Source organism: Scyliorhinus torazame, chromosome 12 (assembly GCF_047496885.1).
Source record: "Scyliorhinus torazame isolate Kashiwa2021f chromosome 12, sScyTor2.1, whole genome shotgun sequence".
NCBI lineage: Eukaryota > Metazoa > Chordata > Chondrichthyes > Carcharhiniformes > Scyliorhinidae > Scyliorhinus > Scyliorhinus torazame.
Window position 1 is genome coordinate 19,631,970 of NC_092718.1, and position 27,805 is coordinate 19,659,774.

General features: G+C 47.9%; 1 protein-coding gene across 3 annotated transcripts in view; it reads left to right on the plus strand.

The window, feature by feature from the left end:
* LOC140387417 (synaptic vesicle glycoprotein 2B-like) overlaps nucleotides 1–27,805 on the plus strand; it is a 297,753-nt gene that overhangs the window by 60,744 nt on the left and 209,204 nt on the right. The window contains exon 1 of one of the 3 annotated variants that reach the window (XM_072470503.1): nucleotides 6,503–6,672. The exons of 1 other annotated variant lie outside the window; for it this stretch is intronic. The gene's annotated coding sequence lies outside the window, so the exon portion shown is untranslated. Of the gene's footprint in view, nucleotides 1–6,502; nucleotides 6,673–7,347; nucleotides 7,893–27,805 lie in introns of those variants that run through there. One more of the 3 variants, XM_072470501.1, reaches the window with a different exon arrangement.

Genomic DNA, 27,805 nt, shown 5'->3' on the forward strand with positions numbered 1-27,805 from the left:
CCCAGGAATAGTCAAGTATAATTAAGTAGTCACACCACTTGTAATGTACACAAGATCTAAGAGCAAGCGTAGGCCATCTGGCCCTTCGGGCCTGCTCCGCAATTCAATGAGATCCTGGCTGACCTTTTGTGGACTCTGCTCCACTTTCCCGCCCGAACACCATAACCCTTTATTCCATTATTCTTCAAAAAACTATCTATCTTCATCTTGAAAACATTCAATGAGGGAGCCTCAACTGCTTCACTGGGCAGGGAATTTCATAGATGCATAACCCTTTGAGTGAAGAAGTTCCTCCTAAGCTCAGTCCTAAATCTACTTCCCCTTATTTTGAGGCTATGCCCCCAGTTCTGCTTTCATCCGCCAGTGGAAACAGCCTCCCCGCATCTATCCTATCTATTCCCTTCATAATTTTATATGCTTCTTATAAGATGCCCCTCTTCCTTCTGTAGCCAAGGTTTAGTATGGCAAATACATAATGTGGTGTCTCTCATAGAGTCACCATGAGGAGCACACAGACACACATTACTTTCAATGAGGGCAGGTGCATCCTTGTTGATTGTGTCGTGATGGCCACCTCAGTCAGTGGGGATCAGCTCCGGGCAGGAAACATTGATGAAAAGAGCTTGCATGCCAATCTGTCGGCAGGTTTAGTGCAAGCTCGAATCTTTTTCCACCCCAACCCTATTCAGAAATAATAAATTTGCGAAACATTTTGACATGGGGTCTTCTGAAAGAGTGAACCCCATTACCTGAACAGAAATCAAAGAGAGAATAACAAGGCAAGTAAAAATGAAATGAATAAATGAATAAGAGCAGCTTGCTGTGTCTACATAATCCTCTTTCAATGACTGATCCACCCATTGGATTAAGCAGCTTTAGATGTATATATGGGTTCTACTCTTCATAATGATATTTTGGACTGTACCAAGCTTGCAAAACTCATGAGGGGGAGCAGCGACACTGAGAAATACAATGAGGTTTTCTACAGCTTGGTCATTTCAGGAACAATTTGTTTCCCAATCTACCTCGCAACTCCCAGTAAATTTCTTCCACAAAAAGTTGAGAAGGAGCATTTTATCTACAAACTATCGACCTATCTCTGGCCTCCTGGCTGTTAAGTGCTGCCGTTGTCAGATTTAAGTGACGCGATGCAGAAATGCAACTGCTAAGGGCTGCAATTAAACTTGGTTGGGAGGTCCAGCAGCAATCAGTTAATGAAAGAGTAATTGATGACGGCTTTAAAACTGTCAAATCTTTCTGATTAGGAGGATAACCTGATGGAAGTGCATCCAGCACACTGACAATGCTGCACGATAAAAAAAATCTTGATAAAATCTCTCTCTTTTCTCTTCAGTCGAAATTATAATAGATTATGTACGATTTGGATTGTCTTTGCCACTGAAAGAAACTTTGGTCTTTTTTTTCCAGTTTCTGGATGAACTCCATACGCTTGTTAGCGATCATTACACAGTAGGAGTCCCTTATTGTCTTGTTTTCTTTTTTAACATTCCCACTTGCTGGGGTAATCTGAATTTTGGCCGAGAGTGTCAAACCCATGCTATTGAAACAGTCACCTTTTGTCAGATTATTCACTCTTCCTTCTTCACTCAATCTGCGCCGGATTTTCTGGGTGTAGTGGGGGGATGGGGGGAACACTATTCCAATCGGGACATTGTGAATTTGTGCTCCCATTGAGGAGCTTTGCATCCCGGGAGCATATGTCAGGAGGTGGTTTACCAATTTCCTGATGCCCGATGGATGGAACATTGTGGGGGAGAGGGTACACTCCACATTCCAATCATGGAAGGGAAACATTTTGTAAAATGACTCACGGCAGCACGGCAGCACAGTGGTTAGCACAGTTGCTTCACAGCTCCAGGCTCCCAGGGTTCGATTCCCGGCTTGGGTTACTGTCTGTGCGGAGTCTGCACGTTCTCCCCTTGTCTGCGTGGGTTTCCTCCGGGTGCTCCGGTTTCCTCCCACAGTCCAAAGGTGTGCAGGTTAGGTGGATTGGGCATGTTAAATTGCCCTTAGTGTCCAAAAAGGTTAGGTGGGGTTACTGGGATACGGGGTTAGGTTGGAAGTGTGGGCTTAAATGGGGTGCTCTTTCCAAGGGCCGGTGCAGACTCGATGGGCCGAATAGCCTCCTTCTGCACTGTAAATTCTATGATTTTGTGATTATCCATGACTCCTGTCTTATTGTATTACACCATACCCACACATCACCACAATGGCCATTTTCCCTGAGTACAGCTGAAAGTTTAGTTGTGGCAGGTAGTAAATTCAAAGATTGAACAGGTTGGGGCTCTTCTCGCCAGAAAGGAGAAGGCTGATTTGAATGAGGTGTTTAAAATTAGGAGAAGGTTTGATTGAGCAGGTATAGAAAGAGGTTTCCACTTATCGCGGAGACCAGAATTAAGGACCATAACAACAACAACAGTGTATATCTGCATAGCACCTTCAATGTAACAAAACGTCTCAAGGCAAGGCCATAAGTCACCAAAAAATTGATTTCTGGAGGTATATCTTTAATCGGAGAGTGGGTAGACTGCAGACCTCATTTCCACAAAGACTAGTTAAGGCAACTGGTATAGATGCCCTTATGGGAATGAATCCATGATGGTGACAAGAGTGGAAGGATGTGTTGATACTGCTAGGTGAAGAAAAGGTGGCTGGAGGCTCAACATGATCATAAACACTGACATGGACCTGGTAAGCCCAGGGCCCGTTTCTGTGCTGTAGATATTACTTAATATGTCCTAGTTAATAAGTCAAAACTAGAATCATGTGACAGGCGCACACATGCGTGTTCAAAGAGGGGACTAAATTCATTGAGGATGAAATGAAATGAAATGAAAATCGCGTATTGTCACAAGTTGACTTCAAATGAAGTTACTGTGAAAAGCCCCTAGTCGCCACATTCCGGCACCTGTTCGTGGAGGCTGGTACGGGAATTGAACCGCGCTGCTGGCCTGCCTTTTCAAAGCCAGCGATTTAGCCCTGTGCTAAACAGCCCATAATTAATTCCACACCCCGTGCCCACCACCAGCCTGGAGTGTTGAGGGTAATTACACCAGCTGAAATCAAACAAATGTGGCCCAATAGATACATTAGCTAAGTGAGCCACTGGCATCTGTTCAATGTTCTCACTATCTGTCCAATATCAACCCAAATGGTTTACATATATGCTCAGATCTGTCTGTTTAAATATTTAGCTGGGGGCAATTGCTGGGGTCTTTTTTCACCTCCATCCACGATGTTGTCACCTCCAACTATGATCTTGCCAATCCTGAAATTCAAACTAAGACTGTATCCTATGTAGCTCCAACCCATTTCACTGGTTATGTTTTAACCTGTACTAGGTTTCATTTGACTGCTTCATTATCGACCTCCACCCGCCTCTTGTTACTCTGAATACTGAATACAGAACCCCTGCTCACAAACCCCTCCAAGACCTCGCCCTTCTCCACTTCTGTCATCTCCCTCAGCACTGAATCCCAGCTCAAACCAACACTGGCCTCCTGTGAATCCTCACCCCCATCTGCTCCACTACCATCGGTGCAACCTTCAGCTATCTCTGCGCCGCACTGTGCATATCGCTCCCTGGGCATCTCTGCCTTGCTACTCCTCTCCCCATCTTCCCAGCCTGGTTATTTTGCCATGTCTTAAGTCAGTGAATCTCGTGTCTGTTATCCAATCGCATTTCCATTCCCCTCTCCTTTCTCTCTTCGGTGAAATGACTGGGGACATTTACCATGTTGCTGTTGTTCCAGAACATTTTCCGTTAGTGACAGTCTGATGACTGTCACAAAAATAAGATTCCATTACAGTAATCTGTACTACACTGGTGACCGGAAGTGGCTGCATTGAGACCCATTGATCATACTTTAAAAATTCAATTGCCATCATCCAGAATATTGCAAAGCAGAAAAAAACATAGGAAACTTCCCTCCTTTTTAAAGTGTTTTGTGGAAACAAAATGGCATATTTATTTTACCTTTACAGGTGACAGTTTGCCATTCTCTATCCACCCCCCCCGCCCCCCCCCCCCCCCCCCCACTGCATTACTCCGGCTCAACGCCAAACGTTTGTTACCATATTCCAGAAAAAATTAAAATACCTGATGCAGAAATGTCAGCAAATAACTAAGTTCACAGGTACATCTGTTCACTTCTTCCTGTGTGGAAATTGTGCTTTTACCCAGGGCCTCTCATGGATAAATGGGTAAATACCTAATGTAGTGCAAAACCATTCAGGCCAGATGCTCTTTGGGTCAAACCCTGATCTGCAGTGAGTTTGATGATCTCAATGAAGCATATAAGATTCTGAGGGGCTTCAGATGCTGGGAGGACTTAATAATCTTTATTAGTGTCACAAATAAGTTTACATTAACACTGCAATGAAGTTACTGTGAAAAGCCCCTAGTCGCCACACTTGGCACCTGTTCGGGTACAGAGGGAGAATTCAGAATGTCCAATTCACCTAACAAGCACGTCTTTCAGGAATTGTGGGAGGAAGACGGAGCACCTGGAGGAAACCCACACCGACACGGGGAGAATGTGCAGACTCCGCACAGACAGTGACCCAATGGGGAATCGAACCTGGGACCCTGCCGCTGTGAAGACTTTCCTCCACCTGGGGAATCTAGAAACAGGGAGCACAATTTAAAAATAAGGAGTCTGCCAACAAGATTGAAACAAAGGGCAAGCTACAACTATATTCCTATTTATGGAAGTCAATTTTATTTGAAGAAATATTATGACCTAGTTCCATTAGTTGTAACCTCACGTGTTCAGCCAATAGCCAAAGGCTTAGATCTTGGTTTGCCCAATTTTCAGTCTGGGACAAGCTGACTGTGGGTATAAACCTGCAGTTCTTTACTGAACTTAATGGGGGTGCCATTGGACATGGGCAGGAAGATAAAGCAGAGGGATTAGCTTTTGCCACCCTTAATTAGGACGTACCCACTGTACAATTCCATTGAGATCAATGGACCAGAATATCAGATGTATCACCAACATATAGAATCATAAAACCCCTGCATTGCAGAAGGAGGCCATTTGACCCACCGAGTCTGCACCGACCCTCTGAAAGAGCACTTTACCGAGGCCCACAACCCCTGCCCTATCCCCGCAACCCACATAACCCTTTGGGGACATTAAGGGGCAATTTAACATGCCCAATCCTCCTAACTGCACATCTTTGGACTGTGGGGGGAAATCGGAGGAAACCCACACAGACACAGGGAGAACGTGCAAACTATGCATAGACAGTGACCCAAGGCCGGAATCGAACCCGGGTCCCTGGCGCTATAAGGCAACGATGCTAACCACTGTGGCACCACGCCTGCCCTGTGGTGCAATGTGATTCAGCCTGTTTGTATTCCCCTGCCGAGGTAACACCCTTTACATTAATTTAATTCTGCATTTGTAATAATTTTTGAGAATTATTGATTCTGAATTAGCAACAACTTTTATTTCTGGCGTGCCTTTAACTTAATAACAGATTAGTCCCAAATCAGTTCCCAGGAATGGTAGAATACTAAATATACCTAGGGTTAAGGTTAGGTCAAATTCTTGGTCAAGGAGGTAGCTTTTAGGGAGCACCTTAGAGTAAGAAAAAGGGAGTCTGGAAACACAGAGATTTAGGGAGAGAGTTCCAGAGCTTTGGGATAAGACAGCCAAAGGCACAGCCACCAATGGCAGAGCAATTCAAAATCATGGATGCTCAAAAGGTGAGAATTAGATGAGCGCAGGTACCTCAGAAGGTTGTGGGGCTGGAGGAGATAACAGAGATAGGGAGGGGTGAGGCCAGGGAGGAGTTAGATAACAAGGATGGGAATTTTTACATCAAGGTGTAGACCAGTGAACACAGGGGCAATGGATAAACGGGACAAGTGGTGCAAGTGAAGTCAAGGGCGGCAGAGCTTTGGATATCCTGAAATTTACGAATGGTAAAATTTGGGAGGCCAGTAAGGAGCATATTGGAATAGTCAAGTCTGGAAGTAACAAAAATATAAACAAGGGTTTTCGGAGCAGATGCGTGAAGTTGGGCAATGTTCCAGAGGTAGAAATAGGCGGTTTTAGTGAAGGGATGGAGAGGTGGTTGGAAGGTTATCTCAGGGTCAAGAGCAGCTCCAAGTTCGTAAAGAGCTGGGTTTAGTCTCCGACAGTTGTCAGGGAGAGGGATGGGGTTGGTAGCTTTAGGGAATTGAACAGTCACTGAAATACTTTCGAGTAGCTCTGTGCACAAGTTGGTATTCATCTAAACAGGAGCAGGAGCAAATTCACTGCAGTTTTGAAACCAGGTTTCTGTACACTGCTCTGAAAGTGCTGGCTCCTGCTGGGGTTTGATTTGTCATCATCCATCGCCTTTGGAAGAACAAGCCTGATCTGTCATCCCCCGCTGTCCACACATATGGAATTTCCAGCATGAGTCACCGGATAGAAATCAAGGGAACATTTTCTCCCTGCACTTTATGTAATGACTGCATACAGAATCAATCGCTTTATGATTTTGATGGAAATCTCCAACGGGCCAAAGTTCGAACCCTGAATGGTTCATTGGATTCAGCACAGAACAAAAATCAAACCCACGTGCATACAGAACCTTTCCATCTTCTCTATTGAAATTCAATTTGTGGTGTTGGATTGGCCAATGCAACAGGCGAAGGTAAGATCCCAGATACCCTAATATTTATTTTTGATGGCGTCAGATAAGAGATAAAGGTGAGCACAGCCGGGCATCCCCCTACTCTTTGAACTTTGTCATGGCACCTTTTAGATCGCGGCGGGCACCTTATCTGAAAGACGGCACCTCCAACAATGCAGTGCCCCATTGGCAAGGTAAGGAACTGTTGGCCTAGATTACGTTTTCAAGTTCTGGAGTGGGATTTTGAAGCTATGTGTTTGAAGCTACAACAGTCCAAAGATGTGCAGGTTGGGTGGATTGGCCTTGCTAACTTGCCCATTGGCGTACAAAGGTGTGCAGGTTAGATGGGATTATGGGGGAGCCTAGAGGGTGCTCTATATTTCAGAATGTGGGCGCAGACTCGACCAGCTGAATGGCCTCCATCTGCACAGTAGGGATTCTAGGAAATGGAATGAAAATCGTTTATTGTCACAAGTAGGCTTCAATGAAGTTACTGTGAAAAGCCCCTAGTCACCACATTCCGGCGCCTGTTCGGGGAGGCTGGTACGGGAATTGAACCGTGCTGCTGGCTTTGCCTTGGTCTGCTTTAAAAGCCAGCGATTTAGCTTAGTGTGCTAAACCAGCCGCTTGAGAATATACTTCCCCATCCAACAACGCAAGCCCGTACGCTGGCGCTTTAAGAGCTGAACCTTTCGAGTGCTGACAATCTCCTAACAGCTGTCAATGCAAAGCGATGGAAACAGAACACAGGCGAAATGTACAGTGAGACACTTCATTGATTTCTCCGGAAAGAAAAGACGATGAAATGATATTGCAACAGTTCTTGCTCTGGGGGAGGAGGTGGGTGGTGTTCTGCCAGCCCTGATAGAGTTAACGCCGGACAAGCCTCTCTTTATCATTTGAATTCTGTCAAACTCACTTCAGCATTCGGCGTCACAGATTTTCCTATTTATCTTCCTGGACCATTTGCAGAGTGCAGGCTCCCTCCCCTCTCTCCTCCTGCTGCACTGCTGTGTGGGCTTGTCTGAGCTGGGGAGAGCTCTGTGCCTACCCCCCCCCCCCCCCCTCCTCTCTCCAGCCTCCCTCTCTCCAGTGGAGCAAGGCACATCTGTCCAGTCCGGGAGCCACTTTTCCGCGATAGCAGCCCCTTTGGAGATTAACCTTCCGCCAGCAAGCTAACGACCATTTTGGAGATTGCGGAAGGCAGGGCAGCCGGCGCTGGGAGATGCTGTGGGTTGTTGGTGAGTTTCAGAGGCGATGCCCCTGGCTATTGACTGCTTTCCATCTTTACCCCTCCCCCCTCCCCCTCCCCTCCTCCCTGTCCCACCTTTAATTGATATTTACATATCAGTACCTGGGAACTGATTCCTGCTGGGGGCAAACTTAAGTTCAATCCTTTGTTAAAAAAAAAACTTGGAGGAGTTAGACGAGTAAATGGTAAACTTGCTACTGGAAATAACACTTAGTGTCTTCGGGTGTGTGTGTGTGTGGGAGGGGGTGTTCCTGTTTGGTTTAGGAAAAGGGGGGTGGGCTGTGTCCGTGGCTGGAATTGTGTCAATTTCCAGATGTCAGAAATGCTCACGTTTAATGTCCCAACACGTTTTTGCTTATCGTTATGGCACTCTGTTGGTCCAATACTCGAACCCCTGCCCTTTTCTGGGTTTGGGTGTTAAGTGACTTGACATTAAATTCTCCTGCTGACCATAAGGTGGATTGGCAAAGGCGTCAGAAACCCTTGTGAAACTTCCCGGCGGACAAATATTCCTAGCAGGGCCCCTGGATCATTTCAGCTGATCCCACTCACCCCAGGGGACTCTCAGAGTTCAGGACATTCCCTGTTGGAAACCTGCTTCCCACCCCAATTTGCTGCAGGTCCCAGTGAGGGGCGGCACTGCCTGGTGGCATGTTTACCACTGGGAATTGCACCAACTCTCTTTTGCAAAGCAAAAAATAAATCAAACGGCCGTAAAAGATTAATTTAGGTGCAAACAAAAAGACAGATGTGTGGACCATTGGATTGTGTGGATGAAGTTGCTCCCTAATTGATGCCGCATGCGGGGATTGCATAGAATGCTCTAAATCAGAGAAGGCAGTTAATGTATTTCATTGCCACAGGCAGGACTATTGATTTTTCTGCTGCATTACCATGCCAGCTCCCATTGCATCCATCTGTAAAGTGTGGGGGCTGGTTTAGCTCAGTTGGCCAGATGCCAGGAGCGTGGGTTCAATTCCCATACTGGCTGAGGTTGTTCATAAAGACCCCGAATCCTCAACCTTGCCCCTCGCCTAAGGTGTGGTGATCCTCAGGTTAAACCACCACGAGTCAGCCCTCCCCCTCAAAGGGGAGCCAACGGTCATCTGGGACTACAATGCACGGTAGCATTGTTGATAGCACAATTGCTTCACAGCTCCAGGGTCCCAGGTTCGATTTCGGCTTGGGTCACTGTCGGTGCGGAGTCTGCACATCCTCCCCGTGTGTGCGTGGGTTTCCTCCGGGTGCTCCGGTTTCCTCCCACAGTCCAAAGATGTGCAGGTTAGGGGGATTGGCCATGATAAATTGCCCTTAGTGTCCAAAATTGCCCTTAGTGTTGGGTGGGGTTACTGAATTATGGGGATAGGGTAGAGGTATTGACCTTGGGTAGGGTGCTCTTTCCAAGAGCCGGTGCAGACTCGATGGGCCGAATGGCCTCCTTCTGCTCTGTAAATTCTATGAAAATATCCTCTCTGTTGCAACAATTGAGGGGAAAAAAACAGAATAAATGTCTGATCTGGCTAGCGTGCAGGTCCTGAAAACTGATGGCAAAACAAGGTTTGGCCCAGTTGCTGGATACAAATCCTGATGCAGTGGTCCTTCAGAAGCAATGACCCAGATACTCACCTGCACCATGCCACAAACTGGCATTGTCACTGTCGGTTGTGAAACAGGTCTGTTACAGCATTCACCACACTTATTACATACTCTCAACAATCCCGTTCAATTCCGGCCTCGGGTAACTGTGAAGTTTGCACTTTCTCCCTATGTTTGCATGGGTTTCCTCTCACAGCCCAAAGATGTGCAGGTTAGGTGGATTGGCCATGCTAAATTACCCCTTGGTGTCCAAACAAAGTTAGATTCAGTGGGATTATGGGGATAGGGTGGACGTTTGGTGCTCTTTCCAAGGGCTAGGGCAGAATCGATGTGCTGAATGGCCTCCTTCTGCACTGTAAATTCTATGAAATCTGTCACCCGTACTCGGTCTGGCCTAACTGTGAGTCCAGTCCCATAGCAACTTGGTTGACCCATAACTGTCCTCTGTCGTAGCTGAGTAAGCCTCTCAGTCAGGGGTACTAAGGAAGGGCAATAAATAGCCCTTTCACGACTGAACTTTCATATGCTCTGCTAAAAGAGTTATTAACGATAGATGAGGGGAGATGCAGGGTCCAAACTGCTGTTCGAGATGGCGGGGTGATGTGGAGGAGGAGGGGAGCTACTACAGAAAGGAATCGGTAAGTGAAGAAAGAGGCAGAAAAACCTAGAGGAAAACAAATAAAGGGACATTTCCCTCGAGAAAACTACAGCAAGTGCGCGAACAACCATTCGTGTTGTTACAGTCATAAACTAGGCAAAGAATTCTGCTTAGTTAAGCTGTAATAAAATATTGTTATCATCTGTCAGGATGGTGAACATTTCATTTTACATGCAAGGCATCAAGCTATACCTTTCCAGAATGTAAATGGCTAAGTGCATGGCAGACATACACTTAGTATAAGAAATGAGAGTAGTTTAATCAAAATGCATTTAGACAGTAACACCAAACCAAGATGCTACAGGTGCTGAACATCAAAAATAAAAGCAGAGGATACTGAAGTGCTCAGTCGGTTCAGCAACACCTTAAGAGGCAGAAACAAACACAGTTGATGTTTTAGGTCGATGAACTGCAAAAGAATTAAGAGGCGAAACAGGTTTTAAGCAAGTGAAGAGGCAGAGAAAGGGGAGGGGGGAGAACAAAAGAGAAGATCTGTGAATGGGGTAGAAGGTAGGAGGAATTCAACGATAAAAGGTACAATGTTACAAGGCAATGGGAGATGCTAATGGGGAAAATAAAGAAAAGGTTCTTCATGTGACCATCAATTCACTCGAAGACACGTGGAGAAGTAAACCGTGGTTTTAATCAGCTTAGAACTGAGCCTGCCTGTGACTGGTACAACACTGAAGGCGGCCCCGAAGGTCAGCAGCTCTTATACTTCCTGTAAAGGGGGTGGAGCCATGGGTGGAGCCGGTATATGGCCCAACATATCCCCTGTGGGTGAAGCCACACAATGGCCCATGTTAGACGTTTTAGTTGCTGTGAAATGACGAGTCTAAAGTTCTTGTTCCTTTTCACCGAACACCATTTATTTCACTTCCACAGCCTCTGCACAAAACTCTTAATAACACACCACCTGACAGAGGCCACCTGAAGCCCCTTTATATATCAGTGTCAATTAATGGATACTTACCATAAATGAGACAACTAATTGCAATGTCTCTTAACCCATTACTTAACAGTCTTCCCTTCCTTGGAGAAAAAAAATAATTAGGCGAAAACAAAATTTCAAGAAACTCAAAAACACACGATGTCCCCCCCCCTTTTTTGGGGGGGGGGACGAGAAAAAAAACAGTCACAGAAACAAGCGCCCTTCATTAACAATATCCAAAAGTTTCTGTGAACTCGCCCCTCTTTTCGTAAAACAGTCTGACAGTTGATAGCTCCTGTCGACCCATTTAATTTTAGTTATTTCCCCTCTGTCCAACATCTGCTTCAAACTTGCGATGTCTATCCGTAACCTCTTTTCATTGACACTTTTTGTAGAGTGCACATTTTCCCACAGGGATTTATTGTCAATGTGACAGTCAACAGGTATATTACCCAAATCCCCTAATCCCAAAATTTCTGTCAATATCATACTTATATAAAAAGCCATATCCACCGCCTCTACAAGGCTTAACGTCTCAGCAGCCAAAGTGCTTTTTACCACTCTCCTTATTTTCTTTGTTTCCCACACAAGTGGCCAACATTTACCATTGTTCCCCAAAAGGAAAATTATAAAACCTCCTGCGCTTGAAACCCCATCACATAAATTTGCGTAGGACGCATCACTATAAAGTATGAGTTTCAAGTGCTTAAGGTCACCTAAAACCGGGAACTTCAAATCACACTCCTGCATTTATAGTTTGGCCAACGCTTTATTTGCTCTTATTATGTCTTCCACTTTGGGATCATTCATTTTTGTACTCAACTCTAAGACATCACAACTCATGTCCGGTCTAGTCTGTCTACCTAACCAGTTCAGTTGCCCAATTAAACTTCGCAGTTGCTCTTTTCAATCTTTGAAACCATTGCGTCTTTTTGTGAAACTCGGCCACGACTAATTGCTATTGGGGTGATGCTTTCCAAATAAGATTGCTGACGTAAAGTTGCCCCTAATTTAGTCTGTCCAATTTCCAGTCCAATATATTTAAATGCACCGGAAGCCTGACTTCCAACCCTGAATTCTTTCCTCAAACCAGAGATTACAATAGCTTCAAAATCACTAGTCCCACCCCACAAAAAATCATCAACATGCAGCATAAAAATGCCAGAAAGATTTCCTTTATAGTGCCAGTAAAACATTGCAGGATCTGCTTTCAACTGGGCAGCACGGTAGCATTGTGGATAGCACAATTGCTTCACAGCTCCAGGGTCCCAGGTTCGATTCCAGCTTGGGTCACTGTCTGTGCGGAGTCTGCACATCCTCCCCGTGTGTGCGTGGGTTTCCTCCGGGTGCTCCGGTTTCCTCCCACAGTCCAAAGTCCAAAGATGTGCAGGTTAGGTGGATTGGCCATGATAAATTACCCTTAGTGTCCAAAATTGCCCTTAGTGTTGGGTGGGGTTACTGGGTTATGGGGATAGGGTGGAGGTGTTGACCTTGGGTAGGGTGCTCCTTCCAAGAGCCGGTGCAGACTCGATAGGCCGAATGGCCTCCTTCTGCACTGTAAATTCTGTGATAATCTGTGAAACTGGCAACAGCCTAACTAACAAAACTGACCTTACCGAAAAATACCAGATTCCAGATGCATCATTTAATCCATATACACATTTGTTCAACTTCCAGAGTACCTCTTCTGTGTTAGCTGCTTCTTTAGGAGGACGGAGAAAAATGTCTCTCTGGAGCTGATGCCCCTGCAAAAAGTCAGCTTTTATATCTATAGATTTGCATTCCCATGCCTTTGTGGCTAATAGAGCCAAGAAGATCTTTAAAATAACCTTTCCTGCTATAGGTGAATCTACCCTTAAATCCTGATCTTCTAAGTTTTCTTCAAATCCCCTTGCCACGAGCCTGGCCTTTGTCTTATAAGTTCCATCCGCAAGAACCTTTTCCGTGCAAATCCATCTGTGGGATAGAGCTCTTTGTCCCCTATCCGGTACTTCCGTGTATACCCCAAATTCACTCCAACTATGCAATTCTTGCTGTTTAGCTTCTTTAATAACTTTTTCATCTAATTTATTTGAAGCCACCAAAATCTCACGTGCATGTGGGCTTCTACTCCTATTAGTATTCGTAGTCTTACTCATGTTCCGAGATCTTGACAAATTACGTCCCCTCTCCCGCCTGGTATCGCGTTCTGTACTGCTACTGCTTGATCTTTCCCTTCTGCTGTGGGATGTCGTTTCAATAGTTCTCGACCTTTTCCTGAGGACCTGTTCACTATCCGATGTACTATCTGAACTGGCACTGCATTTCTGTGCCCTCCATTTTTGAACTTCGGTTTCCCAATCCATTGTCTTGACTCCTTCCCCTGAATGCTGTACATTCAACCTATGTTTATACTTTCCAGTGGCCTTCCCTGCTCTACTAATAACAGTTGCATCCTTTCATTGACTAGACCCTTCAGGCAAGTATGTCACTTTTGTACCAACTTTTGGCAGTTGCTCTTTCGGAAAAATGGCCTGTTTTAATTCACCAGAAGTGTTGTGTTCCTTCACAGAAACCCTGTCTATATCAGTTAATTGGTCCTCATAGTTCTGCAACACATGCGTACCAGATGACTCTGGTTCCTCATCATGTCTGTCTGCTCTGTCTAAATTTGAAAATTTGTAATCTGTACCCATTATCCTTGATGAATGGACCCTAACAGTTTGATTACCATGTTGCAAAATAATTGTTTTGCCATCTATGCCTATGATCTTCCCTGGGCCATTCCATTCATTAGAATTGTCTCTCTTATAGTATACCATGTCTCCTTGCTGAAAAACGGCATCTGATGGCCGTACGTTATGTCTTAAAGCATGCAAATTCTTTCTGAGACTTCTGCTTCCAAAAAAGCTTTTCTATTGCTATGTAATGCATTTAAATGTTCAGCAAAACCAGAGCTAATTGTAGTTCCCTCCCAAGCTGGAGGCTGGTCATCCAAAATGGACGGAATTTTAGGATTTCTACCAAACACTAATTGATAAGGACTATAGCCCCCAACCATCTGCAATGAATTCTTTGCATGTACTGCCCATGCTAAAGCTGAATTTAGCCTGCAATTTGGTCGATCTGCCAAAATTTTCCGAAGCATGTCATCGATGACAGCATGATTTCTTTCACAGACACCATTACTAAATGGGCTTTCTGCAGCCGTATTCATAACTCTGATATTCATGTTTTCACACATATCCCTAAACTCACCATTAGCAAATTCTCCCCCATTGTCCGTAAGGAATTTTGCCGGTGGACCCTTTCCTGTCCCTATCCATTTTCCACGTCCACGATTTGATCCAGAAATACTCTCTTTTCTTTACTTCGTACAATCGTTGATTGACTAAATCTGGTTGCTAAATCTACAAAATGTAAAATAAATATATTATTTGCTTTATCTCAGATCTTAAGGTCCATGGCCACAATATCGTTAAAATCCCTGGCCAAAGGTAGGGTTACTATCGGTCGTGCTGGTGTCCTTCTGTACTTCCTGCAAACTTCACAGCGGTCACTAACCTGTTCTATCAGTTTAGTATAGTCGTCATCCCTTATCCCTGCATCCTTTAATAAATTTTTCAGCCTCCGAGGAGACGGATGTGCAAATTGCCTATGCAGTTTTAATACCACAAGCTTTTTATCAGCTAAAGTCCCATTTTCAACTGCCATTAACACATCCTTAACCACTCTACTTGAAAAATTATTTGTCAGTAATGGAATACAATAGTGTCCCAACTGTGTAAATTGTAAGTCCACAGTCTTTCCAAAAACTGTTGCCTTCTCCTGTTCCATATCCAGGTTCATGTGTGCTTTCTTCATCGATGGTCTGCTCAGAAGCAAAGGTATCTCACTTGATACAACATCCGTAATGAAATTATTCACTCCGCGATATTGCATGGGATCACCACTCTTTTCAGCGACTTCAGAGTATTATCATCCCCAAACCTGAAACTTGTGGAACTTTCAAATTCCTTAACCTTGTTACGATTTTCAGCATTCAAAGAGTCCAGGTAACATTTTAACCAGTCAATTCCACACACAGTAGATGTGCAGCCACTGTCCAATACAGCACAGTTGAAGGATTCTGCAACCAACACCTTCATTACCGGCGTAAAACTGCTTGTCAATAGGACAATGCCTTCTTTCTGGGCACTATCTTTTTCCTCTTCTGACTCTTATGTGTCATGTGTCGCTTCAAACACTCTATCATAACGAGTTGGACAGTTGAAAGCATAATGGTATTGAGAGTCACGTCGAAAACATCGATTTATCATGCCCCGTGCAATTCTGGGGTTCATCTTCCTATTGTAGGTTCTCACTGGGTTTCTGTCTTCATAATTTCCTTGTCTCGGTCTCCGTCAATAGTCTGGAGCCCTGTTCGTAGCCATACAATTTTGCCATCCTGTTATTAGTGTATCTTCCATATTCTGCCTTATTGCAGGCTGACCTATTTAGGTCATCAGAGCCATCGGAATCGAATGTTTCCCGAGAAACCTTTGTAAAGCTTTTGTCATCTGTTCAAATAAGGTATCCTTATCAGTAAACTGAACTCCTGTCAAAACCAGGAGCCTATCCATGTTGCTCACTCTAGCACAGTCAAGTAATTTAAAGGCCAACACAGACTGTGGAAATTCCAGGTTGTGTTTCTGCAGTCTTTTATATAGTCTGCCAAATTCCATTATATAGTCTTCCATGGAGATATCCTCCATTTTCCGGAACTTATCAAAATCCGACCATGCTTCATACGCACTTAACAAGTCATCTTTCTTATAAATCGTATCCATATAATGTAATAAAGTCTCTAGACCTTCTTCTGAGTCAACTCTTCCAATTCCAGCTTAGAAAGCACTTTGTTTCGGATTTTACTGCCATATGGTAGAGAAAGAGCCAATGCCATACCTTGTTTTCTCTTTCCCAAAGCAGTTACTTCAGTCCACATAATTACTGCACTTCTCCATTGGTCGTACAATTCCCTTTCAGAAAATAAGGGAGGATAGTCATATCCAGCCATCTTTATCCTGGGTTCAGCCATGTATCTTTTTTTTTCCTTCTCACTCACTCCTTGGTTTGATCAGGAAAAGTTGTATCTTTCAAACCTTCACATTTGCACAGCAACCATCCTCTGCTACCATTGTTAGACATTTTAGTTGCTGTGAAATGAAGAGTCTAAAGTTCTTGTTCCTTTTCACCAAACACCATTTATTTCACTTCCACAGCCTCTGCACAAAACTCTTAACAACACACCACCTGACAGAGGCCACCTGAAGCCCCTTTACATATCAGTGTCAATTAATGGATACTTAACTTAAATGAGACAACTAATTGCAATGTCTCTTAACCCATTACTTAACAGCCCATAGGTAGAGCCCACAGGGTTAATAACATAACACAGTGCACTGGTGAATTATCAGCAATTATACATTCACCACATTCACCCCCTGTTTAAAAATGAAGTACGGCGGGGGTGACGGGCTCATAGGTTCAGCCGGTCTGGCGCACGGATCGTGCGTTGTGACCGCCGAAACACTGGTGGTGCAGCCGCTTCGGGTGGCTGTGGAAGTGGGTCCGAAGCAGACACAGGCGTGGACTCCGGGAGCGGCTCTTCCGGAGCTTCATTCCTGTGGACCGGTGCGGTGGGTGGGAGGGAGCGCGGGAACCATATAGGGGTGGGGGCGCTGAACATGGGAGGTTGGACGGGACATAGTGTGGGGGATGCAGTAGTGGGAGTGGTGTTGGAGCCTGCGGGCGCCAGGTCCCGAGGGAGACGGTATCTTGCCGGCCATCGGGGTGTTCGACGTACGCATAGTGTGTGTTGGAGTGTAGGAGCTGGAGCCTCTCTACCAGGGCGTCGGTCTTATGGCTCCGAACATGTTTTGGGAGGAGGACTGGACCCGGTGTCATCAGCCAGGGCGGAAGCGAGGCCCCTGAGGTAGCTCTCCTAGGGAAAACAAAGAAACGGTCATGAGGAGTCTGGTTTGTGGCCGTGCAAAGGAGGGACCTAATAGAGTGGAGCGCATCGGGGAGGACCTCCTGCCAGTGAGAAACCGAAGGATTCCTGGACAGCAGGGTCAGTAGAATGGTCTTCCAGACCGTCGCGTTCTCCCTTTCCACCTGCCCGTTTCCCCTGGGGTTATAACTGGTAGTCCTGCTCTAGGCGATGCCCTTACTGAGCAGGTACTGACGCAGTTCGTCGCTCATGAAGGACGAGCCCCTGTCGCTGTGGACATAACTGGGGAAACCAAACAGGGTGAAGACTCTATGCAGGGCTTTAATGACAGTGGGGATGGTCATATCGGGGCAGGGGATGGCAAACGGGAAGCGGGAGATCTCGGGCGTCATTCTCCCACCCCCCGCCGGGTCGGAGAATGGCCGTTGGCCGCCGTGAATCCCGCCCCCGCCCCCGCCGAAGTCTCCGCTCCCGGAGATTGGGCGGGGGCGGGAATCCGGCCACGCCGGTTGGCGGGACCCCCCGCTGGATTCTCCGGCCCGGATGGGCCGAAGTCCCGCCCAGGAATTGCCTGTCCCGCCGGCGTAAATCAAACCTGGTATTTACCGGCGGGACCAGGCGGCGTGGGCGGGCTCCGGGGTCCTGGGGGGGGGGCGCGGGGCAATCTGACCCCGGGGGGGTGCCCCCACGGTGGCCTGGCCCGCGATCGGGGCCCACCTGACAGCGGCCGCTGACGCTCCCGCGCATGCGCTGGGAAACTGACAGCGGCCGCTGACGCTCCCGCGCATGCGCCGCATTTCCGCGCCAGCTGGCGGGGCAACAAACGCCATTTCCGCCAGCTGGCGGGGCGGAAATCCCTCCGGCGTCGGCCTAGCCCCTCAATGTTGGGGCTAGGCCGCCAAAGATGCGGAGACTTCCGCACCTTTGGGCCGGCGCGATGCCCGTCTGATTGGCGCCGGCTTTGGCGCCAGTCGGCGGGCATCCCGCCGTTGGGGGAGAATTTCGCCCCTCATCTATGATGTTAAGGAAATATGTGTTGCGGTTATTGGAGGGGAGGGGCCCTTTGAAATCGATACTGAGACGCTCAAAGGGCCGGGATGCCTTTACCAGGTGGGCCTTATCTGGTCGATAGAAGTGTGGTTTACACTCCGCACAGATTTGGCAGTCTCTGGTTACAGCTCTCACCTCCTCGGTGGAGTAGGGCAGGTTGCAGGCCTTGATGTAATGGGCGAGCCGGGTGACCCCCGGGTGGCAGAAGTCATCGTGGATAGCCCATAGTTGGTCATCTTGCGCGCCGGCGCATGTGCCGCGGGACAGGGCATCTGGGGGCTCGTTGAGCTTCCCAGGACGATATACTATATAGTAGTTATAGGTGGAGAGTTCGATTCTCCACCTCAAGATCTTATCATTCTTGATCTTGCCCCGCTGCGTATTGTCAAATATGAAGGCAACCGATCGTTGGTCGGTGACGAGGGTAAACCTCCTACCAGCGAGGTAGTGCCTCCAGTGCCGCACGGCTTCCACGATGGCTTGGGCTTCTTTTTCGACCGAGTAGTGTCGAATTTCAGAGGTGGTGAGGGTGCGTGAAAAAAACGCTACCGGTCTGCCTGCTTGGTTGAGGGTGGCGGCGAGAGCGACCTCTGAGGCGTTGCTCTCCACCTGGAAGGGGATGGACTCATCCACCGCGCGCATCGCAGCTTTGGCGATGTCCGCCTTGATGCAGTTGAAGGCCTGGCGAGCCTCGGCTGCCAGTGGAAAGAGGGTGGCCTTAAATAGTGGGCGGGCTTTGTCCGCATACTGGGGGACCCACTGGGCGTAATAGGAGAAAAATCCAAGGCACCTCTTCAGGGCCTTGGGGCAGTGAGGGAGAGGGAATTGCATACGGTCAGGGTCGGGCCCTAGGACACTGTGTTCCACGACGTAGCCGAGGATGGTTAGCCTGGTTGTGCGGAAAACGCATTTCTCCTTGTTGTAGGTGAGATTGAGGGTTTGGGTGGTTTGGAGAAATCGGTGGAGTTTGGCGTCGTGGTCCTGCTGATCATGGCCGCAGTTGGTGACATTGTCCAAGTACGGAAACGTGGCCTGCAACCCATACTGATCCACCATTCGGTCCATCACTCCAGATGGTGACATTTGTCGTGACGCCAAAGGGGACCCGGAGGAAATGGAAAAGGCGGCCGTCTGCCTCAAACTCCGTGTAGTGGCGGTCCTCCGGGCGGATTGGGAGCTGGTGGTATGCAGACTTCAGATCTACCGTAGAGAACACGCGGTAGTGCGTGATCTGATTTACCATGTCTGCAATCCGGGGAAGGGGGCACGCATCGAGTTGTGTGTACCGGTTAATGGTCTGGCTGGAATCAACCACCATCCGGAACTTTTCCCCGGTCTTGACGATCACCAGCTGAGCTCTCCAGGGGCTATTGCTGGCCTCTATGACCCCCTCCCGCAAGAGATGCTGGACCTCGGACCTAATTAATGTACTGTCCTGCATGCTATACAGCCTGCTTCTGATGGCTACTGGCTTGCAATCGGCGGTGAGGTTTGCGAAGAGTGGGGGGGGGGGGGGGGGGCGATTTTTAGGGTCCCGAGGCTGCATATGGTGAGCGGGGGCAGGGGCCTCCCGAACTTAAGAGTTAGGCTCCTGAGGTTGCCCTGGAAGTCGAGTCCCAAAAGGAGAGGAGCGCAGAGGTCTGGGAGCACATATAGTTGAAAATTAGCATACTCAGCGCCCTTGGATTTGCACCGAGTGCGACCCAGAAGCGATGGTTTGTTGTATTGGGAATATTGGGAGCGAGCAGCGTCTTACCATGTCCGGGTGAATGAAGCTCTCTGTGCTCCCGGAGTCGAAAAGGCAAGGTGTCTCGTACCCGTTAACCCGGATGGCCATCATGGAGCTCCGGAGGTGCTTAGGTCGCGACTGGTCCAGGGTGACTGCGCTGAGGTGTGGGTAGCCGGCGGCGTGATTGGAGGTGCTGGGGTGGCCCCGCGATGGCTGGCCGTGTAGGTCGTACGCGTTGAGTGATGTAGCAGATGGTGGCCAAGATGGCAGCCCCCGTTGGTCGAGCGTGGCGGGCGGTGAAGAAGATGGCGTCCAAGATGGCGGCCCCCATGGATCGCACGTGGCCGGTCGCGTGGGGGAGGATGGCCCAGATGGCGGCCCCCATGAGTCGCACATATTATGCGGAGGCGGAGTCGGCAGACACGCTGCCACCTTGCGGGGTCTGCAGGCCTGTGAGTCTGTAGATCGGGTCTGTGAGTTTGAGTTCTTAGACCTGGCCAGGCAGACCTTGGCGAAATGTCCTTTTCGCCCGCAGCTGCTGCAGTTCGCGTTGCGGGCCGGGCAGTGCAGTCGGTGGTGTTGGGACTGGCCGCAAAAGTGGCAGGGTAGCCCCCCATGATGGGTGGGCGGCCGCACGGCACAGGCCTGGGATAGTCTCGGGTCGGGGGCCCACGAGGGGATCGCGTGATCGGCCGGGAATGCAGTAAGGCTCTGAAAAGCGGCCTGCAATGAGATAGGTAGCCAGTTTTACCGTGTTGTCCAGGTCCTGGGCCCCTTTTTCGAGCAGGCGCTGTCTCACATAGTTCGATCGGACCCCCGCCACGTAAACGCCTCGGACGGCGAGCTCCATGTGCTGAGTGGCCGTAACGGCCTGGTAGTTACAGTTGTGCGCGAGGGCTTTGAGGTCGTGTACGTAATCATCTAGCGACTCCCCGGGGCGCTGGCGGCAAGTGGTGAAGACGTGTCGCGCGTAGACCTCGTTCACAGGCCGCACATAGAGGCGTTCGAGTAGTGCGAGGGCCTCTGTAGAGGAAGCGGCTTCGTCGAGCTGGACAGAAATGCGATGGCTCACCCGTGCGTGGAGGAGGCTCAGCTTCTGTTCGTCAGTGACGGATGGAGTGGACGACGCGGCGAGATAGGCCTTGAAGCAGCGAAGCCAATGTGAAAAAATTTATTTAGCCTCCGCAGCCTGTGGATCGAGTTCTAGTCTGTCAGGTTTGAGGGCTGATTCCACAGTAGTATTTTAAGCTGATTAAATTGATGCAACCATCAATTCACTCGAAGACATGTGGAGAAGTAAACCGTGATTTTAATCAGCTTAGAACTGAGCCTGCCTGTGACCGGTACAACACTGAAGTCAGCCCCGCAGGTCAGCAGCTCTTATACTTCCTGTAAAGGGGGTGGAACCATGGGCGAGCCCGTACATGCCCCAACATATCCTCTGTGGGTGAAGCCACACAATGGCCCATAGGTAGAGCCCACAGGGTTAATAACATAATACAGTGCACTGGTGAATTATCAGCAATGATACAGTTCTAGAGGAGGTGTAAATATGATGGGAGAATCATTACAACAGCTGCCATCTAAATCAATAGTGGCAGAGGTTAGGATCTGAAATTGTTGAACTCAAGGTTGAGCAAGACAGGCTGTAAAGTGCACAATCCATAGAATCTCTGCAGCAGATAAGAAGGCCATTTGGCCCAAAGAGTCTGCACTGACCCTCTGAAAGCGCACCCTACCTAGGCCTACTCCCCCACCCTATTCCAGTAACCCCATCTAACCTGCGCATCTTTGAACACTAAGGGGCAATTTAGCATGGCCAGTCCACTTAAACTGCACACCTTTGGACACTAAGGGGCAATTTAGCATGGCCAATCCACCTAACCTGCACATCTTTGAACTGTGGGAGGAAATCGGAGCACCCGGAAGAAACCTACGCAGACACGAGGAGAATGTGCAAACTCCACACAGACAGTCACCCAAGGTCGGCGTTGAGCCTGGATCCGTGGGGCTGTGAGGCAGCAGTGCTAACCACTGTGCCACCATGCTGATGAGCTTCTCTTTCTCGAATTTACATTGAGCTTCATTGGAATTGTTTAGGAGACTGAGGACAGAAAGGCCATAGTGCGAGTTTTGGGGGTGCTGGTGGGGGGTGCCGGGCGGGGGGGGGAGTGAAAGAGTTTGAAGTGGACCAGGTGAAGGTGTAGGAAAGGCTAGAAATTTGAAGCAAAATTGATTACATTTACAATTTGAGGGAACGAGCTGAAAGTTAAACTGCTAGAGTCATCAAAATATTGGAAAAAGACAAGAGGGTATGGACCTGAGTAGGATCGGGCCAATGAATGATCCACATTTCCCACAAAACGACAGGCATAGCTAGGATCTGTGCAAAGTTCTATTGCAATACCTAGTACTTGGAGGAAGTGAATAAAATTAATGGAAAAGTTTTCAAAAAGTTCAGCAAGGCTGGGGAGGGCTGTGGTTATCATAGAATTAACAGTGCAGAAGGCGGCCATTTGGCCCATCGAGTCTGCACCAGCTCTTGGAAAGAGCACCCTACCCAAGGTCCACACCTCCACCCTATCCCCATAACCCAGTAACCCCACCCAACACTAAGGGCAATTTTGGACACTAAAGGCAATTTTGGACACTAAGGGCAAATTAGCATGGCCAATCCACCTAACCTGCACATCTTTGGACTGTGGGAGGAAACCGCAGCACCCGGAGGAAACCCACGCAGACACGGGGAGAATGTCACAGACAGTGACCCAAGCCAGGAGTCGAACCTGGGACCCTGGAGCTGTAAAGCAATTGTGCTATCCACAATGCTACCGTGCTGCCCCTGTGGTATTTGGCGGGGCCAAGTTGGACCTTCCTCCAAGGAAAAAATAGAAAGTCCTAAAGGATGGAGATGAAGAGAGGTTAGATATCCACTCTCCTCCATCTCCAGCATTCCAAAGGAACCATTCCTGCTGCGACACCCGTAAGACCATAAGACATGGGAGCAGAAATGGGCCACTCGGCTCGGCCAGTCTGGTCCGCCATTCAATCATGGCTGATATGTGTCACGTCCCCACTCTCCTGTCTTCTTCTTCTCTCTTCCCCCCCCCCCCCCCCCCCCCCCCCCCCCCCCCGATCACCCAGATTGTGTACATATGTGAGATGGAGGTATTCCAATAAATATAGGAACACTGAAGATTGTGGAAAATTCCAGTGTCATTATACTTTGTGAGTATAAGTATTAGCCAACCAGAGCCTAGAGTGTATAATCCGTAAATATCAATGGTGAAATTTCTCATTTATTATTTGAAATGTTAAACATAAGTTCTTTGTAATTTGTTTGGTAAATATGATGTATTGGTTTTCCATGTTGTACAGGAAACTAATTTGACAAATGACCTTAGCTTAAATCTGGTAACAAAAAATCCAATCAAGAAAGTTCAGGCTTGCATTTATAGATTTCCCAGCACCTCCCTTACAATCAATCGCTTTGAAGTCAGTAACTTATATAGGCAAAGCTGCGCGCCAGAAGATTCTATGAGCAGCAGTGAGATCAGTGACACTTTGACCTTTTTAAAGGTGCGTTGACATGGAAACCACACAGCTCGAATACAAATGCAAAATACTCTGGATGCTGAAAAACTGAATCTAGACGTGTTAGTAACACTCAGCAAATCTGGCAGCGTCTGTGGAGTGAGAAAGAGCGTTAACCTTGGTGAGCTGTCATTGGCCTGAGATGCCAACTTTGTTTCTCTCTCCACCAAATGCTGCCACATCTGCCGGATCTTTCCGGCATTTTCTGCTTTCGGACCACGTAGCTCCCTGCACACCTTTGAAGATAAATCTTTGGTGTTCATCCTGGGCCACTTAAACAAGCAGATCAGAGATCTTCCTTTAATAGTTTGTCTAAAGGTCTGGCAGTGGAGCAATCCATAGTGCGGCTTGCCCCCAGAATAAGAGGTGAGCCGAAGTGTCAGATGTTCATGTCTAATATTGCAGTGGAGGGTAAGGAGAGGAGAGGGAAAGAAGGATATTGAGATGAATAGAAATGAAAATGAAAATGAAATGAAAATCGCTTATTGTCACAAGTAGGGTTCAATGAAGTTACTGTGAAAAGTCCCTAGTCGCCACATTCTGGCGCCTGGTACGGGAATTGAACCGTGCTGCTGGTCTGCTTTAAAAGCCAGCGATTTAGCCCAGTGTGCTAAACCAGCCCCTTTTTAAATTGCTTATTGTCACAAGTAGGCTTCAAATGAAGTTACTGTGAAAAGCCCCTAGTCGCCACATTCTGGCGCCTGTTCGGGGAGGCTGGCATGGGAAATGGGAATGGGTAATGTAAAGGATTGCAGCAAAGTTGGAACAAGAGCTGGGTGCAGAAAGACACTGGAATATTGACCAATGGGAATGCGGATGTTTGAGGACAGGGAAGTGGCTAAATCATTACATTGTGACTTTTTTTAACCATGAGGGGGAGGGGGAAGATCCTGAGTCAAGCCAGGAAGACAAGAGAAAGAGCAAACTGGAACTAATGTCACAGGGATGGCATAGTCCAAAGGTTCAGGCAACTCGAGACTGATAATTTCCTCGTCAAGTGTGCTGATCTAAATAGCTGAGGAGATTGCAAATCTTTCAGTGCTCAATGGAATCACCCAAAGGGACCTCCTTGTGAACCTGCTCCTGGGCCTGGTCAAACTTGCCATAAACACGCCCAGGCAGCGGGCGACCGAGGGGGTCGTCCAACTTGACTGTCTGCCCCTCTACCGTGGCTACATTTGCGACCGGGTGTCCCTGATGAGGGAGCATGGGGTATCCACGGGAACCATCAAAGCCTTCCATGCCCGGTGGGGCCCGCAGGGCTGGCGGTCCTTTGTCGCCCCTTTTAATCACATTTCAGTTTGATATTCTAAGTTTCATTTGCAATTTGTCTTTGTTGAGGGCAGTATCCCTTTAAGGGGCTGCCCCTTTAACTTTTTCCTTCAGTTTATTTATTTTAGTTTAATTGTTTTCCATCAAAATAGTTGGAATTATCCAATTTCCCAATGGTTTGGAAAGCAGTATATCAGGCCCTCATTTTAAACATGTTGTTAAAGAGCAAGGGATACACCATCACATCACAGGTCCGTGATCCCCAACTTAACTGTGGAGCGTTCTCAAGCTTTTCCACAGCACCTTTCATAACCACCGATTGTCCCAAAGCATCTTCCAGCCAATGTAGCCACCAATGAAGAAATGTGGCAGCCAATTCGTACTCCCAGAAAAAGCAATGTGATAACCTGTTTTAGTGTTATTGATTCAGGGACTAACATTGGTCAAGACACTGTTGAGATCAGTCCCGCTCTTCTTCGAAATAGCGCAATGGGATATTTCATACCACTCGAGAGGGCGGACGGGGGCCTCAGTTTAACATTCTCTCCGAAAGACGGAACCTCCAGAATGATCTTCTTGATTTTGGACACTAATGAAAGGTCATAATGTAAGGCAGGTCCTGTGGCCTCATGGTCCTTCCGAATCCTTTTCCCATCCTTTTCCGACAGATGATCCAACTTGGGTGTGTTTCACAGAATCGCAGAATTTACAGTGCAGTAGGAGGCCATTCGGCCCATTGAGTCGGCACCGGCCCTTGGAAAGAGCACCCTATCTAAGCCCATACTTCCACCCTATCCCCACAGCTCCAGCCTATCCCCGTAACCCAGTGACCCCACCTACCCTTTTTGGACACAAAGGGCAATTTAGCAATGGCCAATCCACCTAACCTGCCCATCTTTGGACTGTGGAAGGAACCCAGAGCACCTGGAGGAAACCCACGCAGACATGGGGAGAACGTGCAGACTCCGCACAGGCAGTGACCCAAGCCGGGAATCGAACCTGGGACACTGGAGCTGTGAAGCAAATGTGCTAACCACTGTGCTACGGTGCTACTGTGCAATGCCCCTCAATCTGTGCGTTAACCTGTGTTCAGTACAACATATCCTTGGGTTGTTCTCTGTACCACACACTCCTTGTGTGTTGTCCTTTAGATATCACTGCTGTTGAACATTTGCAATCTTTCTGACTTTTATTTCGATGATGATGCCCCAGAGTACAAGCAATTACCTGCAGTTTAAATGACACATCCTTTTGAGAATGAATACAAACAGCTGGGTGCCTGGTGCGAAGGCTGTGCAGTGCAGTCTGTTTAAATATTTAACACTGCAGTGATTTACAGGGAATGTGTAAGCGATCAGCATTGGAAAGGGAAGACGGGTCTTTGTGTGTGACCCAGGCAGAAGTGCCAATCGTCCGCTTTCTGATCAGATCGCTGGCAGGAATGCCATCACTTTTACAGGAAGTGGACTTGGTGGCAAACATCCAGTTGGTATCTGTGTGCCCCAGTTTTATCTCAGTCCCTCGCGTGTGGGATATCATGGTGAAAGAACAGGGGGAATGGGATCATTCCGATTGGTCTTTCAAAGAAGTCAATGGGCGAAATGGAGTATTTCTGTGCTCTACCATTCTGAGATTCAATATTATAACATGATCCAATTATTCTATATGGGGGCGGCCCGGTGGCACAGTGGTTAGCTCTGCGGCCTCACGGCGCCAGGGACCTCGGTTCGATTCCGGCCTTGGGTCACTGTCTTTACGGAGTCTGTACATCCTCCCCGTGTCTGCGCGGGCTTCCTCCGGGGGCTCCGGTTTCCTCCCACAGTCCAAAGATGTGCAGGTTAGGTGGATTGGCCATGCTAAATGTGCAAGATGTGTGAGTTAGTTGGGCTTATGGGGTTGCGGGGATAGGGTGTGGGCCTAGGTAGGGTTCCAATGGAGACAAAGTGAGCCTTCCACTCCATTTGTGGAGTTACTGTACTTGTTACGTGAGGTTTGAAGCGGGAGGCTTGAAAGGGTAAGTCAGGTCTCAGTATGCACTGGTTTACTGCAGAATCTGACTGCCCCACTGTCACCGTGAGCTTCTTTATTCCACTCAATGTTACTTTCTACTGGAGACAAGGTGAATGAGATTATTTCTTGATGTGAATATTTTTTCCGGGTAGTCGGTGCAGACCCGATGGGCTGAATGGCCTCCTTCTGCACTGTGGGGATTGTACAATTGGAAAATTGAAAATTGCTTATTGTCACAAGTAGGCTTCAGTGAAGTTACTGTGAAAAGCCCCTAGTCGCCACATTCCGGCGCCTGTTCGGGGAGGCTGGTACGGGAATTGAACCGTGTTGCTGGCCTGCCTCGGTCGTCTTTAAAAGCCAGCGATTTAGCCCAGTGTGCTAAACCAACTAAACCAGTAATTATACAGTTCTGTGATTCTGCCTAATTTTAAATCTAAGTGAACGGGCTTTGAGTGATTTAAAATCAAGTGCACACAGATTCAACACTATTAAATGATTCGTTACGATGCTGTGATTCTAATCAGAGTAAAGACCAGTCAGATATGCAAGCACATGTTCAACCATTCCAAGCATGCCATGTGGGATGCATCAGAATAATAATAATCTTTATTGTCACAAGTAGGCTACTTGTGACAATAAAGATTATTATTATTATTCTGCAATGAAGTTACTGTGAAAAGCCCCTGGTCGCCACATTCCGGCGCCTGTTCAGGTACACAGAGGGGGAATTCAGAATGTCCAAATTACCTAACAGCACATCTTTCGGAACTTGTGGGAGGAAACCGGAGCACCCGGGGGAAACCCACGCAAAGGCAGGAAGAATGTGCAGACTCCGCACAGACAGTGACCCAAGCCGGGAATCGAACCTGGGGCCCTAGCGCTGTGAAGCAACGGTGCTAACCACTGTGCTACTGTGCTGCCCGGTAGTGTGCGAATAGTGTGCCTGAAGGAGTGCATGTGGAGTGCGAGGTGTGTGGGCACAGACGCTGGGACCTGGGAGGGGGTGGGGTGAGGGGAACTTGCTGGATTCAGGTTTATGAAGGAGTTTGTTAACTTTAGCGGCTTCCAACGCGAGGCTCCCCTGACAGGAT